This window comes from Nestor notabilis, unplaced genomic scaffold (assembly GCF_000696875.1).
Source record: "Nestor notabilis isolate BGI_N333 unplaced genomic scaffold, ASM69687v1 scaffold11271, whole genome shotgun sequence".
Lineage (NCBI taxonomy): Eukaryota > Metazoa > Chordata > Aves > Psittaciformes > Psittacidae > Nestor > Nestor notabilis.
Genome location: NW_009914274.1, coordinates 11461 through 18434, shown reverse-complemented (window position 1 = coordinate 18434; position 6974 = coordinate 11461).

Below are 6974 nucleotides of genomic sequence, written 5' to 3'. Positions count from 1 at the left end.
GGGATGGGGTTTGCCTTCCTCCCTGGAAGGCCTAAAGACCATCACCAAATCCACCATCTCTGTGGGCTTCTACGCTTACACCTCGGTTCCTACGCTGCCCACGTATGCTAGTGCTGTCTCCACCTCACACAGCACAGGGAAAATGTTGCCACCAAAATCCTCTATCACCTCAACATTCTCCCTAGACAGACAGTGCCCTGGCTGCTGCCCACAGGCCCAGAAACAGGTACTGATGTCACTAGAGGAGCTGTACTTATCTGAAAGATGAATTGAAGATGCAGTTTAATGTGACTGTTAATGGAGAGGCTATTTATGCTTACTTTGTAAACATCCCTATTTACTTTAAATAAAGTTGTGTTAGAAGAGCCAAAACAAAAATACCTCTCAAGAGTCCAGTAGACAAAACTAACTGTGGAAGTGATACTGCCCTAGAAAAATGTGATTTAGGCAGTTTTGCGAGGTTGATAATTATGTATTATTAAGGACATTTATGCTGACTATTAATACATCGAGAGTCCTTTGTTGCCGTATTATCAATAACAAACGGGAACCTTCTGTACTATTCTGGGAAATGACCTTTCTCCACAGCATGAGCCAGGAACCTCCTGAGCTGTAATTCCAGCTCCACCACTGGCTTGCTGTGTGATGAGGGAAAGTCGCTTTAACCTCTCAAGGGTTGTTTCTTTTTCTGTAAAGTTATAGTAACACTTGCCTACCTCTCAGCTCAGTGGAGTGCTTTAGTCAGTTCAAGTATTTGAGCAGAGTGAGCAGAGCTTTGAAGATGCAAAATGCCAGATCAGTCTGACACATTGCTGCAGCTGCTTAAGAATTTTAACACAGCAGAAATCCAGCTGCAGCTGGAAGAAGACATTGTGCAGAGCTACAGGTAAGAACTTACAGCCACTAGCTTTAGGCTACAAGTCACCACCTAGATTTAACTTGCCCCTGACTTCAACTACAGAGTTTCTCAACACACAAGAAAGAAAAGGTCAGTACTTTTTCCCACCCACATGCCAGCAGAATTTCACGTAATGTTAACAACTCACATAATGGCAAAGGATACACCTAATGTAACAGCATGCAGAGACCACAGGATGAAAACTACTGGGACGAGCAGAATGCACAGTGGATACTCAGTTTATGAAGTCTGGTACATTTCAAATGTCAGGAAAAAAAATAATAGTTGGGTTATAAGAAGTTAGAGAGATTAAAAAAATAGAGCAGAGACTGTAATAACACCAGCTCTTTCTCTCCTTCTCCCTAAATAAATAGAAGTCATGACTAAATGAAGTCATTCTGAAAACATGAATTATTTAATTGCTTTGCTGGAAAATTCCCAGACTGAACCCCCTCAAATTGTGGTAAAAGGTGGGATACAATCTAATCTGCTTACAAATTACAGGAATATGTATAAGCACACAGTAAAATTACAGGAAGGCTATACTCCCAGCTTAGAAAAAAACAGTCACTTACCTCTTTTCCAAGAGACAGAGATTAATTTATTTTCAACATCTCTCCTGCCTCACTACAAAAGAAAAGGCTAGGTACAGATACAGTATTTGAGAGTTGTCTCATAACTGCCTTTCATGATTTCACCAACAGCTTCCAAATAAAACTTACTTTGTGGCTCAAGATGCATCCTGCTTGAGGAAATTCCATTTCAATTCCTTTGTAATTGACATCACAACTCAAATTCCTAAATCTGCATCCCTAATTCTTCAGAAATAAAGCGAGTTTCACAGCATGGAATATTTAACCTGAAAGCCACAACACCACACCCATATTTATGTGAGGAAGTTCCCAGGGTGAGCACTGTTCTTCCATCACGATGATACTCAAATGCCCTCAAAACCTCTTTAGCTATTATTTAAAAGCACTTTGTTTAAGAGATAGATAGACAGCCATATAATTGACACAGATATTTAAGTATGACATGATTCAAGTTTTATAAGAATTAAATTATAGCAGTTATTGAAATCTATGTTTGAATTTAATATTTAATATGTCTCTACTGACAGACTGCATTTACTGATCTTAATTAACAGTGCCCTGAGACAGCTTATCCATGTTCTCCAGATTGAACTATGGCAAAATTTTAGACCATGGATCCATGGATTAATTTATGGATTTACTGTGAGGGTGATGAGGCACTGGAAGAGTTTTGCCCAGAGAAGCTGCAGCTGCCCCATCCCTGGCAGTGTTCAAGGCCAGGTTGGACGGGGCTTTGAGCAACCTGCTCTAGTGGAAGGTGTCCCTGCCCATGGCAGGGGGGTTGGAACTGCGTGATCTTTAAGGTTCCTTCCAACCGAAACCAGTCTGTGATTCTACATATGGAAAATAAAGGACAGGAATATGCATTACTTACTTAGCAAGTGGCTGGGTACAACACTTAGGAAACAAGGCGGGAGGTGGAGGACACACAACGACATTTCCTCTCCTGGGCAGAAAGCTTTGACTCTGCGGAACACCCTGCTGTGAATACAAAGGCCCCGATGATGACTTTTGCTTCTACAACTTATTACCGCGACATTTTTTAATTTATTTTCTTTTACCTGACAACTTCATCGAAAAAGTTTAAATTTCATCAGTAGCCCCAGATCAGTGGGTGAAGAGATCTGGCAGCTGCTAAGGAAGCCTTTTACCGGTTTGTAAAAGCATCCTTCGGTAGTTTGACCCCGTGGAAGAGCCACCCCCGTGGGACGCTGAGCAGAGCTCCGAAAGGCTGAGCGCTGCTATACGGCACCATCTAAGGGCTCTCTCTAAGTACTGCAACTGAGAAGGGAGGAAATTCACTGTCCTTGCAGCAGTATCGTCAGAAAACTTCCTAAGTCATTGTTTTCTCTGTGAACCACTGTCGCTGTTTTATCAAGAATCAGGTGGAAAATGAAGTTACTGAGAAATGGCATGAGGAATAATTTTCAGAATAAACAGATTTACCTGTGTCATTTGTAGCAATTTGTTTCTATATGTTGCAATTTCTTGGTATGTAAACAAGGTGGTTTGCTACAAACACTCTAGATTAAGCAGGGGAGAGAAAATGTTACGGCTTTTAGATTTAGACTAAAAAAGAAAAAAAAAAAGAGAAAAGAGTAGCCTTAATTCTATCCAGTTTGTGCAATATTTAAATCTTTATGTCAGCTTTTCAAAGCAAAATTATTTGTCTTTCTAAACAATTATACAAGTCTTGCTCCCAAAAATCTTTTAGGGCCATTTGATGATGCAACCTACATGAAAAGTGCCACACTAACCTGAGGATCCACTTAATCCAGCCTTAACCTCAAGCAGCAGCCAATAAAGAACTTACGAAATCAAAACAATTCAAACTGTCCCACAGAAACATCCTTGCACTTAATATGCTCATGAAGGGACACATGTTCAGACATTGGATGAGTGCTATACAGACTACTTTCATTTACAGGATCTGTGCATGTCTCCAGAGAACTGTTTTCTAAGATGAAAGAGTTTGCAGTGGACCAAACAAGATTATTTTAATTATTCCGGTTTCCCTCTGAAATTTCCTGTTGCGTATGAAATTTACTACCCCAAAAAAGTGGAAAACTGACTCACCTTATGGGACAGCACTCAGGCGGCCTGTATTCTAGGAGCCCTATTCACTTAGGCACATGCTCAAATGCCATCCTTTCCTGATGTCAGGCTATGGAGGAACTGGAGTGTTTCTAGTTTGAGCAAGTGCACAGCAAGAAACTGCGGTAGAAATGGGTGTGTGGAGCAGTGTCTGCAGCTAAACTGCAAACCATGTATATCCTGCAAGTCATGAAACTGGGACTTGCTTATTCAACACGTCATCATTCAGAACAACTGATTAATCTTGGTACAGAAATAAAACATTCAGAGGCTTTTAGTTGTGCTAGTGCTATACAGCGGGCAAGGTCTGCCCCATGGCTGCAGGTGCCAACATGATGGCACTGAAGAGTCTCACAGTAAAGACAGTTTCTTGCTTCTAAGAGAACGCCACATTTTAACGGATAGCTAAAAGGAAAGGTGAAGGATAACAGTATTTTAATTATCAGAAATTTGAAATGTTAATTTTCAAAGCTACTCAGGTTCTAGTGCCAGTGCACACAGAAACAACCAGTCAGATATTCTGCATCACAACACTTGCAAACAACAGTGAAGATTTTTTCTTTTACTGAAACTGTTTTTAAGAGCTTCTTGATTTTGACCTAAGATCCCTCCTCCCCCTGTAAATGAGAAGTTAAGAATATGACTTCAGCTACTTGTTTTGGGTCCTGCAGATAATGAATATTAGCAGCTGTTTTTGCCTGCAGACAGACAAATCGTATTCGTAGCTCAAAAAAAAAAAAGAAATCCTGTTTTGGTGAACAAAATTTGCTCTGTTCAGCAAGCAAGTGCATGAAAAGTCATTCCTTTCAGTCTCAGATAGCAGTCAGGATTTCCAGGTAGATCACTCTGTTAAGACTTGTGCAGTTCAATATTCGCAATATAATTCACATTCCAGTTTGCTGTTTATTGGGCTGTGCCAGATACCATACACTTGCTATGCTTTTTACCTGATACACAGGACAGAAACCAGTTTCTTGTGGAAATATCTGACCTCAACTGTGCAATTACAACAGTATTAGTCCTCTCCATGTATTTTAAGAGACCAGGATAGCTGAACGGCAGAGTTTCCCTTTGAACTTCAGGAGAGAAGGGACACCAGAGCGTAACAGGCTTGTGAAACACATGCTGACCTTTTAATATGTTGACCTGTACTGCTGTTAACAGCGATCAATGACTCCTGAAGTGTCGATAGATGAGAGAAGTCAGTAGAGGAGGTGAGAGGGGGGAAAGAACACCAGCAGACTGACAAGGCATTATTTTCCACATAATGTCCACATGCTTACAGATGTATCATGATCATAACATTTTTTGGCAGGAAAAAGTTACACAAATACTGAGATTTCTTACTTAGATCTAGAAGTAAAAGACAAAAATCTGAGTAACAGTCAAAGGTGCACATCTGACTTTCTGACATCATAAAGCACATTAATTGTTGCAGTTTGTGATGTCACTAAAGATCCTTTGTCCATTTACACAATTTACAGTTTAGAAGCAAGGTAAAATTTGCTTATTTGAACTTCCTCTTTGCACTTATTTACAGGTTTTGACAGATTTGATCAGATAAAAAAAGGGGGGGAGGAGGGAGGAAGAGAGAATTGTCTTTATATCTACATTCAGTGCAGATCTCTAATCATTTTCAAACACATTCAATATCTCTTCTAGTTCAGTTTGTCAAATCCCTCCTAAAAGATATAAACCAGGAAATTCTTAGTGACCTGATTTCCCTTTCCTCTATGGACTATTTTTCCTACTCCAAAATACTGGGAAAACTTCTCTAAATAAGAATGATCCTTAGTGTGACGGCTGAAGTCTGTTTCTCCTGCCAGGAGAGGAGGGTCTGATATCAGAGTCTGGGAACCAGCTCAGCTCCTTTTCCCAATAAGCAGCAGGATAGATCGTAGCACAGTTAGCTTGTCTCTGAACTTCCCATCCTCCACACCTTCCTAGGATGATGTCTATTTTCTTCTAAGACTTGATGCAAGAGAGAAAGAAGACTATGGGACAAAGGTAACAGAGGTCAAGAAGAGACTTTCCCTCAGATGCTGTTAACAGATACCGAACAACAGTTATGCACGACTTCAGAAATCCCTGTCTGCTAGTGAGCTCTGTCCAAGCCTGCGTTCACCAAGGTTACAGGAAAAGGAAAAAAGTTGCACTTTTGCTGATCACTGCTGCTAAGTCATAAAAACTAACATTACTCTCCTCTTTTGTTGGTTGCAATTAGAAAACTACAAACAGGATCCTTGTGTCATAGATTCAGTGCTTAGAGAAACCTTTAGCAGTGTGACTTTGCAATGCTACAAGCCACAGGGTCAATGAGAGGACCTTCTCATTATACATATATTACGCATCCCCAACCATTGCAGTCTGCCACAGTGCAGGTCAGCTCAATCATCTCAAGTAATAATAGTCTCTGGGTGATAATAGGTCATAATCTTTAGGTGATAATAGTCACTTGCAATAGAAGAAACAAAGAAAAAATATTGTTAATCCCTAATTAACTTTATGAATATTTGAGTAAATTAAAAGCTGTGTAGCTTTTTTACACTACTCTACTAGAAGACATAGTAACTAACATACAGCAGGGACTCACTTTGCCATAGTATCTGAAGGAAAAACACAGGAATCTCATGCATTCTGTAATGTGAAGCTTTTGACGACTTCGTTAAAAGTGAACAATCATGTACTCAAACGACAAGGACTTCTAGCTTTTCCCCATTTAAAAGCACAATTAAAACAAAACCATCCAGTTCCAAAGGACAAGTGTCTGCATTAGACTAGTCCCACACAATGCACAAGCCAAAGAGATAGAAAAGGGAATTGAATTTATCATTTTTGTAGACCTCACACAGCAAACACTGTGGATCACAGCAATTTCTGCAGCTTGTCACTGAATTCTCTAAAGACAATTCTTATGATCTCATGGGAGAAAAAAAGAGGAAAATAGACATTCTTCTTTCTGCTCCACAATGCATCTTCTCCATAGACTACCACGAATGTCAGCTCCTCTTTTCCTTCTTTGATCATCAGCTGAACCATACTTCAGTATGGCAGCAGGGAACAGACTATGTCTATCATACTTCCATTCTAAATACGTACTGTAATTGCTAAAGAGTTTTTAGTTTTGAAATTTTTATTCTCAATCCACAAATTCTGTTAATGTTCTACCATGGGAGGGTGGTGGTGTATTTTTAAATAAACTGTAAGCAATGTGACCATGGACTATTTGAACTAGATTTTGGAAGAGTAACTCTGTTGCTAGTTAGTCACTGTTGACTGTCCAAATCATAAGTTCCAGGGGAACACACTGATTTTTCTTTAAATATCTGTTTCATCAACTTCTGTTCAATCATTCTTCAAATGATACCTGCTTTAGAATAGTCCAGCAG